This window comes from Cryptotermes secundus, unplaced genomic scaffold (assembly GCF_002891405.2).
Source record: "Cryptotermes secundus unplaced genomic scaffold, Csec_1.0 scaffold508, whole genome shotgun sequence".
Lineage (NCBI taxonomy): Eukaryota > Metazoa > Arthropoda > Insecta > Blattodea > Kalotermitidae > Cryptotermes > Cryptotermes secundus.
Genome location: NW_019733326.1, coordinates 1274294 through 1299955, shown reverse-complemented (window position 1 = coordinate 1299955; position 25662 = coordinate 1274294). Strand labels below are relative to the sequence as shown.

The 25662-nt window shown below is 41.0% G+C and overlaps 1 long non-coding RNA gene across 1 annotated transcript; it reads right to left on the bottom strand.

The window, feature by feature from the left end:
* Positions 1-24363, bottom strand: LOC117282594. The gene is made up of 2 exons (XR_004513393.1): positions 24326-24363; positions 1-129 (listed from the first exon to the last, which is right to left on the bottom strand). It is a non-coding gene; the product is annotated as an uncharacterized LOC117282594 (long non-coding RNA).
* Between the last annotated feature and the right edge of the window lie 1299 nt (positions 24364-25662).

Sequence of the window (25662 nt, the reverse complement as noted above, 5' to 3'; positions counted from 1 at the left end):
TTAACGTTATAACTTTCTATTAGACTTCCTATTAAACGAGTAGACATCAAACTCAGTGGCCAGTGGTACTCAGTGGCGGCGCTCGGTGCTGTTAATAACTGTTAATACCTAACGAGTCTAACGAGACACCTGGTGAGCAGAAATAGGGAGCACAGATTACATATGAGTAATATGTAGAGAGCTCGGTAGAGGTCACTTAAGTAGGGGTTGGAACGTAGAACATCGTATGTTTGTTGTGGAACATTTTTTTAGAAACAGTGATTCCGTAGTTCCGTAGTTACTGTCCAACGTCTTTTCTGTCGAAAGTTCAATGTTGAGCGTCGAGGACAGTCGAGGAACAGTTCCAGATCGTAACACTATGTTCAGATAAGTTGAAGCATATACTACTACTGGATCTATCATGAAGAGGAGACCAGCCGGCCTTCCGCATTCATTACGGACCCCGAAAAACGTTGACACAGTGAAAAGGTCGATTGTTGCTAGTCCCACCCGTTCCGCTAGGCGTCAGGCATTAGCTTTCGGTATGTCACGTCTTTCGCTACATCGCATCCTACACGAAGAGTTACAATTTAATCCCTGCAAAATAATGATTGTTCAGCAGCTGGCCGAAGGTGAATTTGCACAACGCAGGTAAACGGAAGTTGTTCGACACATGTTCCCCCAACATATGATCTCCCATTTCGGTGATGTTTTTTGGCCCCCACGCTCCCCTGATCTGCCGGTTTGTGATTTATTTTTGTGGGGATAGCTCAAGGCAACAGTGTACACGAGCAGACCACGAACGAGCCAAGGGCCGAAACTTTCCATTCGTCAAGAAGTCGCAGCTATGCCGGAAAACGTGTTAGAGAATGCAATGCAGAATTTTGAGGAGAGGCTCCAAAGGTGTGTCCAGCAAGGATGTCATCTAACTGATATTATTTTCCGTACGTAATGTAAGTTAAAATGCATTAAAATGCCTTCTTTTTTGTGTAATTAAAAAGGTTTTATCTTGAAAATCAACAAAGTTATTCTTATGTGAAAAACGTGCGTTTCCTGTCTTAGTTGTTTATTTTTAGTGTTTATTGCTGTTTCAATTGTCTCGTTTGTTTGCATATACCTCGTCTGAGAGCTGTAAGAGCTTTTCGTATCTGTTTTGGGTAGTAAAGAGAAAGGGATTTCCTTCCATTGTTGTTACTGGGGTTTGGTTAGATCTTTTCCTTTTCTTTGCCCGTTGCCAAGTGTACGTGTAGTTTGTTCTTATTTCTGGCTCATCCTGGGTGTTATTTTTGTTATTGCTTATTGGTGGGGTTCTGTTAATTGCTGTTTGTTCCAAAGGCATCATATTGTAGCTGGTTTGTTGAAATTGGTAGTGGTATTGGGCCTGTGAATTGCTGTTGCATTACCTGTTGCTCTGGGTCTATATTACGACCCAGTCCCAGTGCTGTGCACATGCCAGCCGCCTCACAGAAAGGTAGTTTATAAGTCGTTTGTTCCTGCAGTTTCAGTAGAAAACAAAATTAAATATTATATTCTAACACAACACTAAGTCTTCTCAGTCCGCTTACACTGTTCGTTGCTAGGCTATTAGCAGGGCCCGGATTTTGATGACATGCCATCCTTTTTCCTTGTATCCTATTGGATGCCCGTAAATATATAAATCCCGCAGATGAGCTGCTGGTTACAGAAATGTAACTTTTAGGACATTTTTATATTTTTCGTGATTTTAAAGTTTTTGTGTAATTTTTTTTTCGGTAAATATTTGGACTTTTAATGGTATTTTTTTTGTCAGTTTAGCCACTTTAGGGAATTCTTCTTCATATGTTTTCAGAAATGAGAATAATATGCAAGTAAAGTGTTCTTTCTCTTTCTCCTGCCTCTACAAAGGCAGCCTGCAGCTGCACCCCAAATACCGACTACCACAGTATGCAATAATAAGTTGTAATAATGTCCCGTCCTTTCCGTTTGTTTTGCGCAAAGTGCTGACATTACATATAATAAAACATTTTAAGCTGGCAGCAGGGTACGACAGCGGTCACTCACACTGCTGCCCTTTCCGAGTTCTGTGCAAAGTAAGTCATCGGATTTTTTCGCAGACGCGTCCGCAAATATTCCGTTTTAGGCTCTGAAAAAATAAAACCTGAAAAATTTTCTGGAAGTGAATTGTGGTCGTTCTATCCCGGATGAATCCACCCTCAAGGGAAAAAGAAACTACCTCTCTAAGTGCTGCAACAATATCCTGGAAATGATTAGGAATAAAGTGCATGGGAAAAAGATTTTCGTTTCTGTTGACGAGACCTGCGATACGTGGCAAATGTCATCATTGGAACCTTGGAAATTGATGGACCAGGTGAAGTATTTCTGCCTACGAGTGAGGTCCTAGAATCCGCTAATCATTCCACAATTTGTAAAATCTTTAACAGGTCGATGTTTCTACTGTGGCCAGAGGGTATACGACACGACGTCGTCTTGCTTTTTGTGAACGATGCGGCCCAGTAAATTTTAAAAGCAGGAAAGTCAATAAAGTCGTTTTATACTAAATTGTTGCAGGTTACTTGCCTAGCACATGCACTGCATAGAGTGACGGAGGAAGTGAGATAAAGATTTCCTCAAGTGGATGATCTCGTGTCATGAACGAAGGAGATTTTTGTCAAGGCTCCAGCTCGTAAAATACAATTTAAATCTATGGCTCCTGGTGTTCCACTGCCCTCGGTACCCGTCATCACAAGGTGGGGAACGTGGATATATATATATTGGCTGCTACAAGATGTATGCAAAATGTTACAAAGACCAGTTCGCTGTTTTAATTTGACACTAAGTTACTAAAATTATATGAAGTTAAGTTCGCCCATCGGATACCTTAGGTGTCGGGCTGCTTGGCTAGTGCGTAAANAAGTCGTTTTATACTAAATTGTTGCAGGTTACTTGCCTAGCACATGCACTGCATAGAGTGACGGAGGAAGTGAGATAAAGATTTCCTCAAGTGGATGATCTCGTGTCATGAACGAAGGAGATTTTTGTCAAGGCTCCAGCTCGTAAAATACAATTTAAATCTATGGCTCCTGGTGTTCCACTGCCCTCGGTACCCGTCATCACAAGGTGGGGAACGTGGATATATATATATTGGCTGCTACAAGATGTATGCAAAATGTTACAAAGACCAGTTCGCTGTTTTAATTTGACACTAAGTTACTAAAATTATATGAAGTTAAGTTCGCCCATCGGATACCTTAGGTGTCGGGCTGCTTGGCTAGTGCGTAAAATTTGGTCCGTTTGAGTCGCCTGGTTAGGTTTCCCACATTTAGGAGCCTGGACGCTTCTTCATTTACGTGTTGTCGAAGTCGGTTTTCGTGTGAGGTGGCGTATCTTGCAATAATATGGGAACGTGGATTGATGCTACAATTTACTATTGCTATCATTTATAGGCAGTGAAAAAACATTGTATAAGGGGCAGTCAAATGAAAACGGGTCACCACGCATAACTCACACGGCGCGCAAGTTGGTCACACTGGAATTTTCTTACCGTACGAACATCTGGTGCGGACTCGGGAAAGCACAGTGACGTGCCCTTGCACACTAGTCGTTTGTTTATTGTGCTGAAAGTAAGGTTAGCTCTACGTGTGGTCGTGCAACATCAGTAATGGAGGCGGGTAAAGAAGAACAGCGAAGTGTAGTGCGCGCTTTTTGACTGCTGAAGGGGTAGGAGGACGAGAAATTCATCGTCGCATGTCTGTTGTTTACTGCGAATACAGCATGTCTCGTTTGCGTGTGCTGGCATGACATAAGAGATTCCGAGAGGGACGTGTGTCACTGCAAGATGATGCTCGCCCAGGGCAGGCCCGTCGTGTCATCTCTCCTGATGTTATTGCTGCGTTGGATGGTCATATCCGGGCAAACCGACGGATCACTGTGGAAGAAATTAATCTTTTGATAGGAATAAGTCACGGTTCCTTACACGCCATTGTGACAAAACACCTGCTGTACCGCAAAATCTGCGCACAGTGGATTTCACATCAACTCACGGAGGAACAGAAGACTCAGAGAATGGCTGCATCACTGGGTCACTTGCAATGATACCATGAAGAAGACTGTGCTTTTCTGTCCCGTATTGCCACTGGGGACGAAACTTGGTGCCACCATTTTGAACCGGAGAGCAAACGGCAGAGCCAACAGTGGGAACACGTGAATTAATCCCCACTGAAGAACTCCAAAGCCGCTCACACAAGTTCCGATAAAGTGATCATGACGTTCTTTCTCGACTGCAAGGGCCCTCTGCTTGTCGAATTTCTGGAGCATGGGGCCACAATCAATGCACAGCGCTATGAAGACACTTTGCAGAAACTGAGACGTGCCATAAAGTCAAAACGCCCTTGAATGCTATGCAACGGCATTATCCTTCTTCATGATAATACGCGCCCCCACACTGCCAGTTCTATGAGGAATAAGCTACAGAAATTTGGTTGGGAAGTGCTTCAATATCCCCCCTTACAGCTCAGATCTTTTCCCATATGACTTTCACATTTTTTCGAGATCTGAAGAGAGACATTCGTGGACATCGGTTTGCATCGGACGAAGATGTGTGTGGCTGGGTAAATATGTGTAGTTCCGTAGACAGCCGACAAGCTTTTTCAAGGATGGGATTGACCGTCTTAACTCCCAGTGGGATAAATTTATTAACAGTTTTGGAGATTACTTTTGAGGTAAGAAATGTTCTTTAACTTAACGACCATTATTTATCGTCCGTCAGTATTGCAACACTTTTTTATTCACTACTTAATTTTAATTTTAGTTTAACATTATACACGTTGACAATACATGTTTCGGCCTCAAACGGTCATCTTCAGGTGTCTTGATATGTTACAAATATTTTACTAAATTATGTTAAAACTTCTACACTGTCTTAGTCCGTGTTAAAATCACACGCTATAGTCATCTGTTCAAGGTAAAACGAGATAGAATCCTTTAAAGTTTCTATTATACCCACGTTATTTTGGTGCATATTATTTCACCTCACACGGGGTCTCGTCCATTGTTCATAAATGTATTGTGACGTGTCGCGCTAGCTGGAACCCCCCCCCCCCGGAGCTGACGCGCCGAGCGGAGCCGAAGTGAGCCGAGCGGTGCCGAAGTTAGCCCAGTCCCACCGTCCTGGTAGCTATGCAACGCGAGTCAACAGCGGAGACGTAAGACGGCGTGAGGTAACAGCGTTGCTAGGCTATACGCAGACACTGTTACGTGGCACGCAACGACGCTGTTGACGCGGGCAACAGGTAACAGCGAACGGAATATAAGCCGGCTGAGCAGCAAGCGAGAGCCAGTGTGTTATCAACAGTTCTCAAGGCAGCAGCCTGCCATTCGAGTTGAAATATAGCAGCCGTCGCGGAAAGAAGTACCGGACGTGTGTGTAACTGAGAAATAATTGGGAGTGTGTAACAGAGTGACACTTTTATAGCTCCCGTACTGTGAAACGTGTAGTCTACTGACAATAGCGTAATGTGATTTGCGAATAGGGTTATAAATTGTGAAACCCCGCAATATTGTTATAATTAATTGTAGCCGTGATATGTAGGTTGTTAAATAAACCAATTAACGATCTCTACGGCGTCTTCAGTAACGAAAGACGTTACAGTATGTCTGTCTAGGGTGTTTTGTTTCGGCAGCTTGCCCCTCACGTTCAGTTATGACTGTCATATGCCCCTGGTTTGCGTGTTTCCTCCACAGTGTGTGGTGTTGTCTTTGCTAGTGCGGATGCGGTGTGTTTGTTCCTGTATTTATATGCTCTGGTTGTGAGGAGTGGGGAGAGATGGGGGAGGGTATAGTGTTATGTTGTGTAATTTTGTATAGTATTTCAAATATAGGATTGTGTGTGTCGATGTTGGTGTCATTCATATGTAAATCTTTTTTACTAGTTTTGTAAATATGTTTTTTTTTTCTCAAGTGCATTTAGATATTTTCCTTTTCTTCCCGTTGTTATGATTTCCATGGTGTCCGCTATTGTGCCGTATGTATGTCCGGTGTTCAATATATGACTTGAATATCCTGAATTACTATTGTTACTCTTTATGTCTTGAATGTGTTCTTTATATCTGGTCTCGAATGTTCTTTCTGTTTGTCCGACATATTTCAATTGGCAATTTAAACATTTCATTTGATAAGTTTCACTTCTATTATACTTATCTATTTGTGGCTGTGGCTTTAGTATATTTTATATTATGTTTCGCGTACGGAAGGCCACTTTTATTTCCGTATCTCGAAAAAGTTTCGTGATTGCTCTTACTGCCTTATCGCTATACGTAAAGGCAACCCACTTTGTTTTTTTGTTGCTTCGAGTCTGCATGCGTATTTTGTTTTAGTTTTTTTCCTGGGGGGGGGGTTGTATGTTGCTGGTTAAATTTATGTCGTATTCATTATTGCGTAGTATATTTTGAATTGTATTCACTTCTATGTCTTTTGCCTTTCCTGGTATTGGGTATGTATACACTCGATTTAGTAAATGTTACACAGTGGTGACAAGGGGCGTGGAGGTATCCCACCGCTGCTACCATTGTTACTCCGTGGTGACAGGGGGCGTGGAGGTATCCCACCGCTGTCACAATGTGTTATGGCGCGATGGGGGGGCTTGGAGGAATCTCTCCACCTCTTCCGCCATCCATGCCGTTGCGCCCTTGGGGAATTGCCAGTTGCAAGGCTAAGCACTTGGTACTTGACTTGTTAACTACCTCTTGGCTGTGAGTTCCCAGTCCCGATAACACAGGGAGGTACAGGAGAACGGGGAAATAGAGGATGTGACTGGGGGTAAGTCATTAACACCACACATCCCCTTCACTCGGTCTACTCTCGTCTGCTAACATATATACACTTTATACATATCACTTTCATGGCTGACAGTGGCCGGTTACGTACACATTGTAATTTAGAGCAAAATACACTTGGGTTCACCATCCCTAGCTTTCGAGGTAATTCGTACGTCCCCACTCAGGGCCTACTCTCTCCCCTAACCCTGTAACATGACACTTTAATAATATCTCACTGTATATCCATGACTGATATGAACAGTTCCACTTGGTGTAGGAAGCTGATGGTGTACCTCACTTGGTCTGGCATGACCGTGGTTCTGGCTGGCTACTACACTCAGTTACGATGATCAAAAGATTGATTGTTTGATCCGAAAAGATTCCATGATCGATTCAATAATAGACGCAATGATAGCCCCTCTCCCAGTTGCGTCCGAAACTTATAACCTTCCGCCTGTTGACACCTGTCTTTGGGGTAAGCTCCTCCTATTCACTAGAGCGAATTTTCTCCCAAGGGTCCGTCTCTCGTTGGTCAGCTGGGTAAAGAGGGTTGGATCTCCTGAGGCCGTCTCACTGAGTCGGCACTCAGTACGCCTTGGCCGTACAGCTGTTTTCAGTCTCTTCTGCGTGAATCAGCGGTCTAAGCAATGCGACAAATTTCTACTGACATCGCTACTTCCTGAATTTTTACTTCAAACATTACCCTTCATCTAACTTCTCTACTGTAACCCAAGATAACTTAATACCTAAAAGTTACAAAAACCAATGCCGAAATTCTACGGCATTACAGTAAATATAGTAGTTTATGCATGTATTTTGCCTTTCCTGGTATTGGGTATGTATACAATCGATTTAGTATATATAGTAGTTTATGCTTGATCGTTTATGTTCGTGTGGGTTGCACGAACTATTTGGTATTATAATGTCAGCAGATGTTCTAAAAGACAACCACGTAAAACTGTAACAATTGTATATATTAAATTGTATAAATTGAATGTACATAATAGCTACGAAGCTATGTGGAATGTCGATGTTCAAAAATTGGCTGGCCCTCAAAAGGGCAGTTTGTTCCACCTTGAGTGCGTTGGCAGAATTTGCTCCTTTATAGTAGACCAAGTCATTACAGCCGTTCAGATGGTTGTCCTGCCGGTGATTTGGTGCCATGTGTGCCGGTAGGAACAGCTGCCTACGGTTCGGATGATGATTGAGCCGTTGTCTCGGGCCGTTTGCTGGAGAGCTGCGGCAGCTACGTTAGCTGTCTGATAGCAGAGTGCGGTTGCTGGAGAGTTGCGGCAGCTGTCTTTGGCGCAGTGAACACCTCATGACTCTGATGACTGAATATGATCACTGATGATTGCAAGTCAAAGTCGAAGTCATGTTGCAACTGATGGTCAGTCAGTCTGTCCTGGGGCTCATGACCAGATATTTCTTTTGAATGAAAGTTACTGTCTTGTCTATGTGGGGCGCCCTCTCTGACGAGAGGTCGGGTCTGTCATTTGTCAGTCAGTCTGTGTTAATATGTCCACTGTCTGTATTTACATAAATTTACAATACACACTTATTTCTTTCTTTTATGTACAATATATACAAGGCCTCTGTCAGTCCAGGCTCAGTACAGCAGATTACGCCCTATTTCCAGTATTATTCGCTACCGCAGCAGTCTAGTCACTTGAACGGTCGTATGCCTGACCACCGCCAAGTTTAAGCCTCTTATACTTTACTGATGATTGCGAGCTTTTGGCTCCGCTTTTATACCGTGCTTGCTGGGCGGAGCTTAAACTTGCAGTTGCGATTGTGAGCGCTGATTGACTAGCGCATGTGATGATCTACAGGTGGGCTGGATATCGAGTGCTGTATAAATACGAGTGATGGCAGCAATGTGCGGCAAGACCGGATTGATTGGTGGGTTATTCATCAGTTATTTCAGCCTTGGAATGTTGCACAGAGGTTCTGGAGGGTGCTATTTTCCATCTGGAGTTTTCGATTTGAGATTGTCTGTTTGATTTGATTGAGGAGACGGTACTGGTGTTGAACAATTACATGATTCATTGCTGCTGGAGAGGAGTTGTGATCACTCACTTACCGAAGAAGTTTCTTCGAGCTGTCTCGAGTGATCATAGAGTTGGAGTCTGTTCATCTGCAGCTTACTATCTGTAACAGTTACAATAGTGCGCAAGAACTACACAGTGAGTGGTGTGTCTAGTACATCGGAGGTGGGGGCCGTCCCGTCTGCAACGAACTATCAAGCAGATGAAATGACGGAACCGACCTTGTGCGAAACGCGGTGGACATCAATCGTGGCTTCCTTTGAGAGGAACCATGAAAATTTAAAAACTAATAACCCTGACTGGAAGGAGGAAATCGAACTGATAGGCAAAGGCTTGCAAACAATAGGGCAGCTTATCCAGACATCGCCCTCCATAAATGGAAACGGCGGCGTTTGGAGCAAAATCATAACAAAATCCGAGTCTGTAAGAACAGTGCTATGTAAGCATCTCGACGGTAAGGCTCTTTTTACAGCCATGCTGCGCCTGTACGCTTCCATCCACAGGGAGTTGCGAGAGTCGCTCCTGCTGGAGCAGAAAGAAGAATCAGCTGAGGAATTTTGAGAACAAAGATGACGTAAACGAAACCCCTCAGAGGAGCAGACTAAAAAGCCAAAGCCGTCACCTAACCCAAGGGACCCCAGGATAAAATCCCGGGTTGAAGTGCCAACGAAAAACTTTTTTGCACCCCTCAGGACAACAGAAATGGACGTCGCGGAGGAGACATCCGACAAATAAGAGCAACCATCTTGCAGCAGGTTAGGTAGGCCTCCTCCCATTGTCCTAACCTCTGCAACTAACCTGATACAGTTGCAGAGGAATATCAAAGGCATTACTAATGGCAGTTTTGAGTTCTGTAACACAAGAAGTGGGACCAGAATTCTCACAAAAGACATAAAGAAATTTCTTGAAGACAGCAATTTGGCTTACTTTTCCTACTTTCCAAAATCAGAAAAACCCATCAAAGCTGTCATCCGTCACCTCCTCCAAAATACTCCAGCGGAATATATCTCTGATGGTCTGGTGAGTCTGGGGTTTGATGTCATTAGCATCAAACAAATGACCAGTCGTTGGACTCCTCCAGAAGGAACAAATACCATCTACCTTCCCTTGTTCCTTGTTACACTTCCCAGAACTGAGAAGTCCCAAGAAATCTTTCGACTGACCAACCTCTGCCACATTGCCATCAAGGTAGAGGCATACAAGGCACAAAACGGGCTCACACAGTGCTACAACTGCCAGCAGTTCGGCCACGTTTGGGCTAACTGCAAACAGCCCCCACATTGTTTGTGGCGCAGAGGTGGCCACTTAAACAAGGAGTGCCCAGAGAAGGAGAACTCTGCCTCCACCCCAGTATGCTGCAACTGCCGATTGGCGGAGGGAGAAAAGCCACATCCCGCCAATTATCGGGATTGCAAACATGCCAAAGAAGAGAAACAGAGACGGAAGGTTCAGAGAACGTCCAAAACTACGGGGAGGGTGTTCTCTTCAGCCACCGTAACTCAAGGTGTCTCCTTCGTGGCGGCACTCCGAGGCAGTACAGCAGAGCAGCTTCAGCGCCCTCAGGAAAGCCATGTTCCGGTGGCTCCAGCCACAACAAAGAAGCAGATTGTACCGGCCCCTGCACTACAGAAAGAAACAGGTCAGTCAGTTCAGGCTACTAATGTAAACGGTCAGTGTCTCGACAATATGTTGACAGTAGTGACTGTAGTACAGCAGATTATGACAGAGGTCAGTGGTGCAGTGTCCGAGGAGGACCACATAATGGCCATTACGAAAATTGTTCTAAACCTTATGAAACAGAATGGCCACTAGAGTTCATAGGCCCCTCAAAGTCATAGCATTTAATGCAAACCGCATTGGGAGGCAGCGCTATGAGCTCAGTAAACAGCTGCAAAACCTACACATAGATGTGGCCCTGTTTTCAGAGACACATCTGAAACCTCATGAGAGGTTCTTTATTCCAAATTACCACTTTTATAGAATCGACCGCCACTCGGGCAGAAAAGGTGGGACTGCCGTTGCAGTCAGAAAAGGCATTCCCCATAACCATGTAGACTTACACCCCTTGTTTCAGTAGAAGCGACAGGGGTCTGCATACCAGTTGTTAACAGTGAAGTACTGATGCAGCTGTTTATAAATCCCCAGGCAGAGCCAGGAGTGATGCTGACATCACTGAGCTCTTAAGTTTTAGACGTAAGTCTATTTTGGCAGGTGATTTGAATGCTAAGCAACCATTTTGGAATAGCAGCGTTTCAAACCCCTCAGGCTTGAAACTAATGAATTTATTTGATATGAGTGAATTTGAAATTTCAGCACCACTGTGCCCCACTCATTATTCTCCTGCGGGAAGTGGTGATGTGCTGGACATTGTGGTTCACAAAAATATCAAGAGTGTCAGATGTCGTCATCTCTGATATTTTGGATTCAGATCACCTACCAATAGTATTCCACATACTGGATCACGTTAAGATTAGGAATCTTTTGGAACCTACTGAGAAATTTACAGATTGGGAGCGGTTTCATGCCTTGCCTCTGAGTTAATATAACCTAAACTAGAAATTAAGTCAAGGGTAGAAGCCGATAAAGCGGCACGTGACTTTGCAGCCTGTATTGCTTCGGTGTATAGGTTGTCGACAAGTAAAGTTACACTTTCGGACATAAACAACGATCTTCCTGGTCTAGATCGTTTGATAAAATATAAGCAGAGGCTACGAAAACTGTGGCAAGAAACCAGGGATCCAGCGTGTAAAACGGCAGTCAATTGGGTCACCAAATCAATCAGACGAATGACCCGAAAAAAGGCACTTGAACGGTGGGAAACAAAAATAGGTAACGCTGAAGTCACACCTCAGGGTATATGGCCCATTGCGAAATCTCTCCTTAAGAGAGATGGACCAAGGGCGCCAACTGCTATTCATGGTTCTTCTGGCCTTAAATTTCACCCCGCATGATCTGTGCGACGATAATCATGAACGGCGGGTGGAGGCTAGAGTACAAGCTCTGCTGGAAACCGTAGACGATAACCTCCCTCAAAGGATCAGACCATGTGACGTAAAGAAATTAATAAAATCTCTGAAACTAAAAAAGGCCTGCGGAATTGACGGCATCCCGAATGAATGCCCCAGGCACCTTCCAAGGCGACCATTGGTTCATCTAACTCATTTATTTAATCACTGTTTTCGGCTTTCTCATTTTCCAAGTACTTGGAAGGAAGCAAAAGTAATAACTCTACCCAAACCCGGTAAAGATTCGAAATTCCCTCAAAATTTATGTCCGATCAGCCTCCTGTCCACGACAGGAAAATTATTCGAAAAAGCAATTTTGAATTTTCTCCAAAAACATATTGAAGAAAGAGGCCTGCTCAACGCAAGCCAGTTTGGTTTTCGTGCACGTCACAGCATGACATTGCAGTGTATGAGGCTGGCGGACCACGTGACCCTTAATTTCAACAATAAAATGTCTATGGCTGCGGTGTTCTTGGACATCGAAAAAGCCTTTGATACAACGTGGCACTCAGGATTGCTGTATAAGTTATCAAAATTGGAATTCTCGAACAGTTTGACCAAACTGATTGGGTTCTTTCTAAATGTAAATTCAGGGTCTCGGTTGAAGGCGAAATGTCAACGCCAAGGGAAATGCAAGCAGGGGTGCCACAAGGTTCTGTCCTTTCCCCTACTCTTTTCAATTTGTACATAAATGATGCCCCCCAAACACATGGTGTTCACCTGGCCCTCTTTGCGGACGACACCTGTCTGTATGCGACAGATTGCAAGGAGGGTTATATTATCAGAAAACTCCAGCGCAGTCTCAACTCAATGGAGACCTGGTGTGATCGCTGGAATATAAAAATTAATGAAGATAAGATTCAGGGGGTCTACTTCTCTCGTGGTCGTCAACCGCCTGAGTCTTGTCATACTCTAAATGGACGAAATATTCCATTTGTAAATAGTGCAAAATATCTAGGTGTAATCTTCGATAAGAGAGTGACATGGAGTTTACACATCGATGATCGAAGCCAAGGCCTTCAGAACATTCATTAGAGTATATTCCCTATTCAAAAGTGATCGATTGAGCGCTAACATTAAACTGACCCTCCATAAAGCTCTTATTAGATCCGTAATGACTTATGCTAGTCCCGCCTGGGAGTTTGCGGCAGACACCCATCTAGTGAAATTGCAGCACCTGCAAAACAAGGTTCTCTGCACCCTTGGCAATTTTCCAGGTGCACACCGGTCCGCAATTTGCACATGGCATTCAAAATCCCATACGTATATGACTTTATAACAAATTTCTGCAGGCAACAAGCAGAAGTCATACAAAATCATGATAATGAGAATGTTCACAACACTGGACAAGGCGAAGCCTGCCACAGACAGTATAAGAAGCTTAAACTTGGCGGCGGTCAGGCATACGACCGTTCAAGTGACTAGACTGCCATGGTAGCAAATAATACTAGAAATAGGGCATAATCTGCTGTACTGAGCCTGGACTAACAGAGGCCTTATATATATTGTACATAGAAGTAAGGAATAAGTGTGTATATGTAAATAAAACAGTGGACATATTAACACAGACTGACAGACAGACCTGACCTCTCGTCACAACGGGCGCCCCACATGGACAAGACAGTAACTTTCATTCAAAAGAAATATCTGGTCATGAGCCCCAGCTGGGGCTTGACACCAAGACAGACAGACTGACTGACCGTCAGTTGCAACATGACTTTGACTTTGACTTTGACTTTGACTTTGACGTGCGGCAATGTGATATTGAGTAGGAGCGAGTGCTGTGTGTTAGACCGGCAAAACCGCGTGTTAATATGTGGGATATTCCCACAGCTTCTTCCAGATGAGATAATCGATGCATTGTTTACGATGTTGTGCTTATGCGATTTTTCAAACTGATCTTTACCACCACATTATTGGTGTGAGAAGACTTTATAGCCACCGTGACCGCCAATGCTATCGCACCCACCACCGCCATTGCGATCACTCTGGTGTGTGGAAGTTGTTCCTATTATGTTACCTCATTTTTCATTACTCTCTTCATGATTGTGTGGTTATCCCAGTCTTGTACAGTGTGAACCTAAGCTAAATGTTTGAAGAAGGTATGTTCCATGCTCTTCATCTTTCTCCTGCAATTTCCTCATGTTTTCTGCATTTCTAAAATTTCTATTTCGGATATTATTAAATAATGTTCCAAGGACATGGTTTCTCCTCTCTGTATCACTGCATGCCTTACCATGGTACTACTTTTCTGTCAACAGTATGATCAACGTTTTCCTCACCTCCATTCCTACGAGCATGTAAAAAAATCATTGTGTACATGGCCAATGAAAACTTTATCAGTGGTTATTTTCCTAATCATGTGGTCACTAAAACATTTTCACCACCTCTCCTCATTACCATATGGTTGTCCTACACCAAATACCTCTTCCATCATCTCTTGTCTCCTAAACATAGCAGTGGTTGGGGAAACATATTTGTCACTTGTTTCCAGGACTACCTAGTCACAAAACTATTTTTCATTACCTATTTCCAGGCAATTTTATCACCCTTTTCAGTCACCATATGGTTACTCCTTACAGAGAGCACCTACTCCTCTGTTTTTTCTAACCACAGCTTCACCTGCAACCAACCAGGCTCTGCATAATCTGCATAAGGGCTTCCCCCCCCACAAAACATTAACCATAAAAGTGGCAATGGCAGTGTTTGCCTAAATACTGGAAAACTTTCAACATTCCTTGCAGAATATTTCTGAAAGCCAAAGTCATATAAATGGCTCAAATAATTGACTGTCTGGCTAGAATAGGTCCCACTTCTGTCACACTCATAGATCATTTCTTCTTAGATAAGAATGTCTTCAATAAATTTCAAACCCATTCTGCAATAAATGGGTTTTCAGACCATGATGGGCAAATCTTAGTACTTGAAAATTTACAGGTGATAAGAAAAAGGGACTATGTAAGAGCATTTAGGGATATCAATGATGAGAACATAGCATATTTCCAATGGGCATTACAAAATGAAAACTGGGAAGCTGTTTATGATCAAGAAAACGTTAATATGAAATTTAATAAATTCCATAATACCTTCTTAACAGTTTTAGAAAACAGCTTTCCCCTGGTGTACAAAAAAAAAAACACCAACAGATGGATAGCCAAAGGTATATGAACATCATGTAATCATAAAAGAGCTTCATACAATTTAGTTAAAAAATCAAAGGATGAAAGATTGGAATCACACTATAAAAAGTACTGTATGATATTAACGAAAGTAATAAAGAAGCTCGGAAACTGTACTACCAAAAACTTATAAGTAAGTTGGAAAACAAAATACAATTAACCTGGAAGATTAATAATAAAGAAACTGGGAAAAGGAGGGGCCCAGATGATATAACCAAATTGAAAGTGGGGAAAAGCAAAGTAACTAATACTAAGGAAGTAGTAGAAGTATTCAATAAATACTTTATAACTGTAGCTGAAAATCTGGAAATGAAAAGTGCCAATAAAAATGAAGCTATTAAATACTTAGACACTTTGATATTTGATAAATTCCCTGAACTGAGGCTAATACCTACAACGGAGGTGGCAATAAAGAGCATACTTATGTTGCAAAAATCAAAAGATTCTACAGGATATGATGGCATTTCTAGAAAGATACTGAAATATTGTATAACTGAGATAAGTAAACCATTGTGTCACATATTTAATGCATCTTTTGAGCATGGAATATATCCTGATAGAATGAAATTTGCCTCATTAAGACCTATATACAAAACAGGTGAGAAGGCAATTATGGCAAACTATAGACCAATATCATTGCTAATAAGATTTTCTAAGATTTTTGAAAGAGTCGCGTACAATAGGATAAAGCAACACATACATACAAACAATTTAATATCTTTTGCACAGTTTGGATTTAGAGAAAACAGTAACACAGAAATGGCAATATATACATTAACTAATCATATTTTAGAAACGTTGGAAAGACGCAGTCATTCGTTAGGAATTTTTTTGTGATTTGACAAAAGCATTTGACTGTGTGAGTCATGATATTCTTTTGAGTAAATTAGCAACATACATCATTGGTGGTAAAATAAAAATATGGTTGAAGTCCTATCTGGAGAATAGAAGACAAAGAGTTGAACTTTATAATAATGAGAATGGAAAATGGTGTTCAGTCTGGGGAACTGTCAAATATGGAGTGCCACAGGGCTCGATTTTGGGTCCTTTGTTGTTTCTTTTATATGTTAATGACCTGCTATCAGCATTAAGTACTGACAACAAGTCGTTGTATGCCGATGATACAAATGTATTAGTGTCGGGTATTAATATTGATGAAATTCAAGAAAGGTCTAAACTTATGTTAAATTTCTTAAGTCAGTGGTTTAAATACAATGGCTTATCCCTAAACTTGAGGAGAACTAAAGTGTTAAAATTTGAAACAATCATGACAATCATCATCATCAGTAATCTGTCAGACTACAGGTCCACAGTCTCTTCCAAAACAATTCCTCCTCTTCCAATCTGCACACTTCTTGTCTCCCTTCTGTCCAGTCATACTCTAACTTTCTGATCCATGTACAGTTTGCTGATCAATCTTCTTTCACGCCAATCAATACCTGTTTCCTTTAGGATCTGCATTAATTTGGTCCAGTTTACATGGTCAAATGCCTTCTGCCAGTCTATGAAGCAAACACACAGTTCTTCATCTATCTCCAAAGTTCGTTCTGCTGTAATTCTCATCATCCCAATTGCATCCGTGGTTCCTTTTCCTCTTCTAAATCCAAACTGATCTTCTCCAAGTATATCCTCTATTTTCCTTTCAATTCTTCTTTTAAGTATCTTTGCTATTTGTGCAATAAGGCTTATTGTGCGATGGTCGCTGCATTTTGTAGCTTTTGTCTTTTTCTTTAAGGCAATCATTGTAACTTCTGTAAAGTCCTTGGGCCACTCTCCACTTGCATATATGGTGTTCATTAGTTTTGTCAGTGTTTTCAAACCACCTTCTCCCAGTAACTTGAGCACATCTCCAGGTACATCATCATCTCCTGTAGCCTTTCCCTTCCTCATTTCCTTGATAGCTTTTTCCACCTCACTTTGTAAAATATATGGTCCTTTCTCGTCTGTATCTACTTCTTCTTCCGGTTCAACTTCTAAGGTTTCTGGCCGATTAGGTCGATCATATAGTTCTGAAATATAATTTTCCCAAATTTTCAGCACTTGCCTCTGATCTACTATTCTATTCCCCTGGGAGTCTTCGATGCCAACATTTTGAATCCCATGATTCTCTTTCCATCCTAGTTCTTTTGTCTTCATGTACATCAAATCATAACGGCCTGTTCTTTGAAATTCCATAATCTCATTACATATCTTCTCAAGATATTCCTTTTTGGCCCTGTCCGTGGCTCTTTTCAATTCATTCCTCAGTCTCCTGTATTTCCTCCTGCCTTCTTCATTGTTGACATTCTTCCATTTCCTTCGCTCCTCCATTTTACTCATCATCTCCTGTGTAACCCATGGTTTTCTTGCTATCTTCTCAACTTTACCTACCAAATCACTGATAGTATCTAACATGCATTCTTTTATATCGTTCCACTGCGCTTCAGCATTTCCGCTTTCACCTTCAATTGCACCGAGTTTCTCTTCTAGAGTCTCTTGCACGCTTTGTCTTTGAGCATATAACTTCTCCAAATCCCATCTGGGTCTGCGCTTTCGAAATCCTATAATTTTCTTCAACCTGGTTCGGAACTTGGCAACCAGCAAGTTGTGGTCAGAGTCAATGTCTGCCCCAGGAAGCGTCTTCACATCCTTCACACTGTTTCTGAATCGATGTTTCACAAGGATGTAGTCCAGCTGATGCCTCTTCCAATCCCCAGGTGCCTTCCATGTGTAAATTCTTCTCTTTGGCTTCTTGAACCAAGTGTTGGTGACAATCAGTCCATTTCGTTCACAAATGTCAATAAGCATTTGACCCCTGTGATTCCGTCTTCCTAGTCCATGTGATCCAACAATATTCTGATATGGTTCATCTCCAACAATGCTATTCCAGTCTCCCAATATGATGCTGTTTGTGTCACCTCTTCCATCTTCCTGAAGAATTTCTTCAATTGCGTCATTCACTTTTTCTACTTCTTCATCTTCATAATCTGATGTTGGCATGTACACTTGCATAATCAGTATATCTACTGGTTCTGCCTTTAACTTCAGAGCAATAATTCTGTCATTACAAACAGTCTTCTTAACAACACTCCTCACTACACTTTTATGCACTACTATTGCCACACCTCTTTCAGCCCGTTCACCTTCAGAATAATACACTGTATAATCACCGCTTCTTATTTCACCTTGTCCTTTCCACCGTACTTCGCTGACACCTAAAACAGACACCTCATTCTTCTGCATTTCCGTTTTCAAATTCTCCAATTTGCCTGCTTGATTCAAGGTCCTTACATTCCATGTTCCAATCTTGTAGCCATGATGTTCCTTCTGATCTTCATGACAATATGCCTGTACATTTAAAGTTTAATGATGAATTATTACAAGAGGAAACTCATATTAAATTCTTGGGCATTGAAATTAATAAGTTCTTGAATTGGAAGACACAGGTTGAATCATTGTTACCCAGATTGGGAAAGGCATGTTATGCGATACAAATTATGAAAACATATAGTAATGTTACAACAATTAAAATGATATATCATGCATACTTTCGTTCACTCGTGAGATATGGAATAGTTTTTTGGGGTAATTCGTCAGAGGCCAAGAAGACCTTTCTCTTACAAAAGAAGACTACTATAATAATAATGGGGATGAAACATAGAGAGTCATGTAGGCCAGCATTTATAAAATTAAATATATTAACACTGGTCTCTCAATATACAGTGTGATTCAGAAAGATGGACATAATTTCAATTGACTATATTTCCTGAACTGTATGTTGCATTTGAATTCTGTAAAGTACATTTGAAAGAGGATGTTACAAAGTTTCTAGTACTACTGCTAGTGCCCTCCATCACTGCGTCCCGGGCCGATCGCGTGTATCGGAGGAGAACGTGGAGTGCATTCGAGTGAACTTTGAGCGCAGCCCAATGAAGTCAACCTGTAGTGCTAGTAGAGAACTTGGACTATCACGAACAACTGTGTGGCGTGTACCACCTCTTCCCATAAATTTGAATGACCTAAGAAACTGTATCACAGCTGCGGTGAACTCAGTGACGCAAGATATTTGTCATCGAGTGTAGGATGAATTCAGCTACCGTCTAGATGTTATCCGTGCAGCCGGAGGAGGGGGGGGCACACTGAACATCTATAAACTTCCATGTATGTATAATCAAGTGTAATTTACAGAATTCAAATGCAGCATATAATTCAGGAAATATAGCCAATTGAAATTGTGTCCATCTTTCTGAATCACCCTGTATTTTATCTCTGATGACTTTTAAGATAAATAACTTGGAGTATTTTACTTTTAATTATTCAATTTATGAGAGACCGACAAGACGCAAAAGAAATTTACGTGTCCTACACTCACATCTCGCAATGAGGCAGAAAGGGGTCCATTGCATGAGTATAAAAATATTTAAGTCTGCATGATTATTTAACTGATTTAGTACATTATAAAAAACAGTTTATAAAAGAAATAAGGGATGTCCTAATACATAATCCGTCATATACTGTTGATGAATTTTTGCTCTTCTGTCTGGATCATCAGCTAAGGGATAGAAGGGGAGTACATGCTGACTGATGGATGTTCCACAGTAGGCATCAATATAGACATTAAGTGTAAATATAATCTGTATTTTATGTATTTATTTAGATGCACGTTGTTTGCATTTATGTTTGTTTGTTATTGTGATATGGCATGTTGGAATTGTAAAGATGTATTGTTGTTTGTAAAGTTTGTGACATGTTTCATATTCAGTGCAGATTGCACTAATGAATATCTTGAAACGCAGATGTATGTAGTATGTATGTATGTACGTATATATATTAGGGCACTCAACTGTGGAAATATTTCCTTTGTTAGACCATATGCATTTACATATGTCATTCTTCTAGATTAAAAGAAATGTGTAAATTACTGCAAATAACAGACAATTTGAATGCCGATACACTTGTCATTTTTATATTTCCTCCATTGTTATCTCTTACTCCTGGGGATACATGATGTACCATTATCTGTGTTTAATTCATCAGAGGTCCTCACTACCTCTGAAGGCAAGTGATGTATTCAAGTGAAACAGCCTCTCCATATCTCACACCTGTGTTCATGTTGAATAAATTCAATCTAATATTCTGTGTATAAAACACAATGAATCTAGATATTAGTGTCAATAAAATATTTCACCATACATTGGTATCATGTGTAATTAACCCTTTAAAGCCCAGTGGTTAATATATGGACCACTGCTTTAACATACCAACACTCTGCATTCTGCCCACAGAGCATATGTGTGTGTTCCATGTGGTTCTCACCATAAAGAGCAGCTGTTTCCATTAACAACATTAACTGGTTGGTCTTTGTAGTGGAGACATAATGTGTTTCCTGTCAGATACAAACTGAATTTGTGTACATTACTTAGAAGAAATTCAGTCTTTAGAAGGTTAATGGTAGGAGTTTCTTGACCAGTGTTAAGGATGATAGTCATAATGATGGTAGGGGTGAATTACAGAAGTGAGTCCTGCTGGAAAATCTGGAGAAACTCGGAGATAGCAGCCTGAACCACTATTTCCACTGTTGTGAGACTGGGCATGTCACAGAGGCCATATGAAGACTAACAAATTTCGTAACTATGACAGAAACACATGAACAGAAAAACTTACATAAAAGGGAACATGTATTAACTAAATAACCAACAGACTTCATGAAGAATGGTTCTTCTTGAAAAGCTAATAGCTGCTCAGTTAGTCAAGAAATTCCTCTTCCTTTATGGAACCTGAAAATCCAGTACCATATTCACAAGAGCCTACCACTGGATCCTATCCTCAGCCACTTGAATCCAGTTCATTTCAAGGCTTATTCCTTTAATATTTATTTTACTATCTTCCTCACATTTGCATTGCATCCCTCAAGCAATCGCTTTCCTCCATGCAGGGATTCCATGAGGACCTTTTCTGATGGGGGCTGCCAGTTTTCCAAAGGAGGAAGAGCCAGCCAGAATATTTGCTTACAAATTTACATTTCAACTGTTTAGTCACTGCCTTAAAGAATTAATGACAGAATAAATTAAAAAAATTCATTTTTCAATTTTGATTTTTCCAAATACACACAGGAGCAAAAGCANAAAGCCCCCCCCCCCCCCGCCCCCAAATCACACTGGTCCTCTTGCTCCCATATTTGCTATATATGTTTCCACCATTAATTTGAAACTAAGGACTTAAAGGAAAGGAAATTTAGCACTGCAGTAATAAGAGAAATGAAGGAAGGCAATAAGAGGCACTAGGAATTTACAGTGTATACAGATGGGAAAGCCAAAAGATGAAAGAAACTTCTGGAGTAGTGATGTTAGTTGATATGAATGTACAAGTATATTTCAAAGTTCTAAGATAAAAATGTTTGCTTAGATATTTATCACTACTGTATGATTGTGTTATGAATGAAGGCTGAGTAAGACTGTATCCTGTATTAAAAAGAAATTAATATTATAGATAAATCTCATGATAACAAGTTTGTCATATTGAAGTGGTATGGGATTTTCCTCAGTATATTGAAAACAATACTAATACCTCATAAGACTGTTCACCTTGGATGGAAGGAGCATGTAGCGGTAGTCCTTTTTTATATTGCAGAATTAAATAATAATTTGTTCAGAACTTTGTAAACATGATAACTGTATTCTTCCATTCAAGGTAAAAGTAAAGGTAAAGCTATCCCTGTAACAGGCCATGAAGGCCCATAGGGTTGTGAGATGTCAATGCTCCCACATTTTCTTTAGACAGTCAGCTCACAGATGGCAGTGAGCTTGTTGGCCTTAAGTGCCCGCTGCCCTTTACCCCCCACCCCCCCAGGAAGATTCCTAGTACTCATTTCTGTTAGAGGCCGAGACGACACCAGGGCCATAGTATGCCTGGAGTGATTAGGTAAATTGAAAAAGTGCACCTCATTGGGACTTGAACCCATGACCTTCCAGCTTGTAGCATAGTTGATTGAGGCACTGTGCTACAAGCTGGAAGGTCATGGGTTCAAGTCCCAATGAGGTGGACTTTTTCAATTTACCTAATCACTCCAGGCATACTATGGCCCTGGTGTTGTCTCGGCCTCTAACAGAAATGAGTACTAGGAATCTTCCTGGGGGGGTGGGGGGTGGTAAAGGGCAGCGGGCACTTAAGGCCAACAAGCTCACTGTCATCTGTGAGCTGACTGTCTAAAGAAAATGTGGGAGCATTGACATCTCACAACCCTATGGGCCTTCATGGCCTGTTACAGGGATAGCTTTACCTTTACTTTTACCTTGAATGGAAGAATACAGTTATCATGTTTACAAAGTTGTGAACAAATTATTATTTAATTCTGCAATATAAAAAAAGGACTACCATTCAAAATCTTAAACAGAAACATTTTCTGGGTGAATACACAACAAATTTTCCATTTATATACTTCATGTGAATAATCTACCAGTGAAGTGTTTCTTTTATACCTATATCTGATGCAGTATCACTTCAGTTTTCAGTTCCCAAGAATAATAAAAATACTGTTGAATTAAGAAACAGTTTGTTTGGAACAAAATTTTATTCTTGCAAATGCGCTCTTACAAATTTCAATTCATGTATAGTCTTTAGATACTTTCACGTTGATAGAAACATATTTCCTATGTCAAGTACTTAAAGAGGAAACATGTCAATATGAATGACAGATTCCAGTTTAGAACTCAGAATGACAAGTTCTACATAACTACAAACTCACAGTAGTGAACAAACCTACAAGAAACTAACAAAGAATTTTGTGCATAACAAAACTCAAAACATTTTCTTTTTCTAATTTCTCTGTGGTCTCCATACTTCTCATCTGAATCCTTGCATGACCCTGATCTACTTAAAGGCTAACTAACCACTTACACTTACCGATAACTAGCCAACCAGTTACAATCACACTGACCCATAAGATAAGATACAGGACTGAATCTGGGTTTTGAGTTTAGACTGCAGCCCATACCATATATAAAATACTAGATATTTTCACAAATACCATCAGAATTAGGAATTAGATCTCATAATCATCTTCATGTTTATTCTTAAGCAACCTTTCAGAAAGGTCTATTTTGAGAAATAAAACTCTGCTTTATATTCGAATTTTATTTTGTGTATTACTGTCTTAAGTACACATGCACTAAGGAAGCAAGTAACCGCCATTTCACTATCTTCCATATTTTTAAATTCATTATACAACTAACTGGGAGTGTCACTAACAATTCAACACTATTGCACTTGAGTTGTACTGAGCTACATTCTTCAAACATGAATCAGGTTCCTGTTGTTTTCTTTAGTCCCTGCATATGAAAACTATGATAACGTCTTGAAGCAGGACAAAATCACTTCATTGTCAGTCCTTTCCACTTCATTGTCTTCAACAGAATTACTAAATAACCATGAGATGATCATCTGCACAGATGCTTGAAGTAACTATGTTTTGTATAGAAGTTTTACTTTATGAGTTTCATTTTTCCAAATTTATATGCATATGTGGAAAAATCCATTTAGACCTCAGTTTTAGGTATTCTTGACTATGGACTGGAGGCTTTAATTTTCCGATCATGAGCTGACTGAGGACCTTAATGACATGATCTACTTCGTTGTATTTTCATAGCTATGCATATTAAATCAGGGGCAGTTCAAGAATGTTAATGTTATTCTGGTTGATGTCTATGTTTAAATCCAGTCTGATTAAATTCAGCAATACCTAGCATGTCTTTCCTGTTTGTTAACTTTTATATCCAGTATGAATTGAGTCAGGATAACGCAGTATGTATAGCATTTATGACCTGGTCTACACTACACAGAGTGATAAAAAAAGTCATACTCTTGAAGGTTTAAACAAGCCAAACAGCTGGCAGGTTTCTCAAAGCCATGCAGTCAATAATGCATTGGACTGTTTCAGTGTAACCACACACATATGTGTATATTTTGCAGGCTCTGCTGTTATGTGAAAGGCAAAATGATGATTCAACTTGCGTGACTTTTAGATCACTGTGTATAAATCCCTCTATACATCCCCACTCCCCTTTCTTCAGCAGATGTACCCATTACGCTGATGGCCTTAAATCTATGAAATCAGAAAGTAACAGTGTTTTGGCAATGAATTCCACTTCAGATTAAACAGATATCACGATGTAAACAATGTCCCCGGAAAAACCAATCTTGCCTAAGATTGCAGGTTTATGACGCAAAGAAAGAAAGAAAGAGAAAAACATATCAGAGAGAACATGATTTTCCAATTGAATGAGAAAGCTATATAGAGTGAGCCTTAATAACATACGTTAAACATGATCACCTTATTCAACACTTACAGACAAGCAGAAAAGTTCGCAAATGATTTGTTAGCGAGATGCAGCAACACTGCATATGGCAGCTACAAGTTAGCACCGGAAAACCGGTAAAAGCTATCACTATAACAGGTTGTGGAGGCCACAGAGTTGTGAGACGTCGAGGCTCCCATATTACCTAGAAAATCGGCTAACAGATGGAGGTGAGGGTGTCAGCCCTATGTGCCTGCCGCCTTTTACCCCTAGGAAGATTCCCGGTGCTCATTTCCGTTACAGGTTGAGTTCACTCCAGGCTCTTGGTGCGCCTAGAAGGATTAGGTCAATTGAAAAATCCAATGACCCCATCGGGAATCGAAACCGTGACCTTCCACCTTATAGTATAGTGCCTCAACCAACTACACTATTCAGTCCACAGATTCTTTCGAGGTGACTATTACTGATATTCTGCCATTCAGTAAGGTAGATACGTATTGAATAATAATAACACGTAATGCAGAGTATTCATTCGGCGAATTGTGAGACATGATATTACTACATGGTGAAGCGAAGCAATTACATCATCTAAGCGGGATTCATTTTTCTAGCATGTCGTCCGCGAGAAACAGGTCATAAGCGGGCTGATATAAGAAATGCTGGTAGCCCACGCAGTCGCAGGAATTCCAATGTGGCAGATGTTCCGCGTGCCACAGAACGATACCCTGGAACAAATACTATGCGGTCAGCCCATTGTCACCACCTTTTCCAGTGAGCACGTCTCATTACCAGCTGTCGTATTTGTTCCACGTACAGCAACTGCCGCTGGAAAAGCGCCCTGAGAAAGGTTACTGCACCGGGAAGCACTGTCTCCAGCCTCTCTCGGCCGAGTGCTGTTGATGCATATAGCATGATGCTTCACACCGAATGGGGTTTTAAATATTCGTAACCCGCACACATGGGTTCATGAAAATCCTCAATAAAAGTACTGCAGTAGCATTTTGCATTAAACATTTATACAGGATTAACTGGTTATCTCCTCCTACGTCCTTATGAGCTACGAGCCGGAAGGTCACAGGTTCGATTCCCAATGATGTCACTTAATTTTTCAATTTACCCAAACCTTCCAGCCGCACCATTACCCTGGAGTCGACTCAGCCTCTAACAGAAATGAGTACCAGGAATCTTCCTGCGGAGTTTAAGGGCGGCCGACGCTTAAGTCCGACCTCCCCGCAAACTGTGAACCAATTGTCTAGAAAATATGGGACCCTCGACGTTTCACAAACCTATGGGCCTCCGCAGCTTGTTACAGGTATAGCTTTACCTTTACCTCCTGCTTGTCTATAAGTATAGAACACAGTGATTATATTTAAGGTATGTGGTTAAGA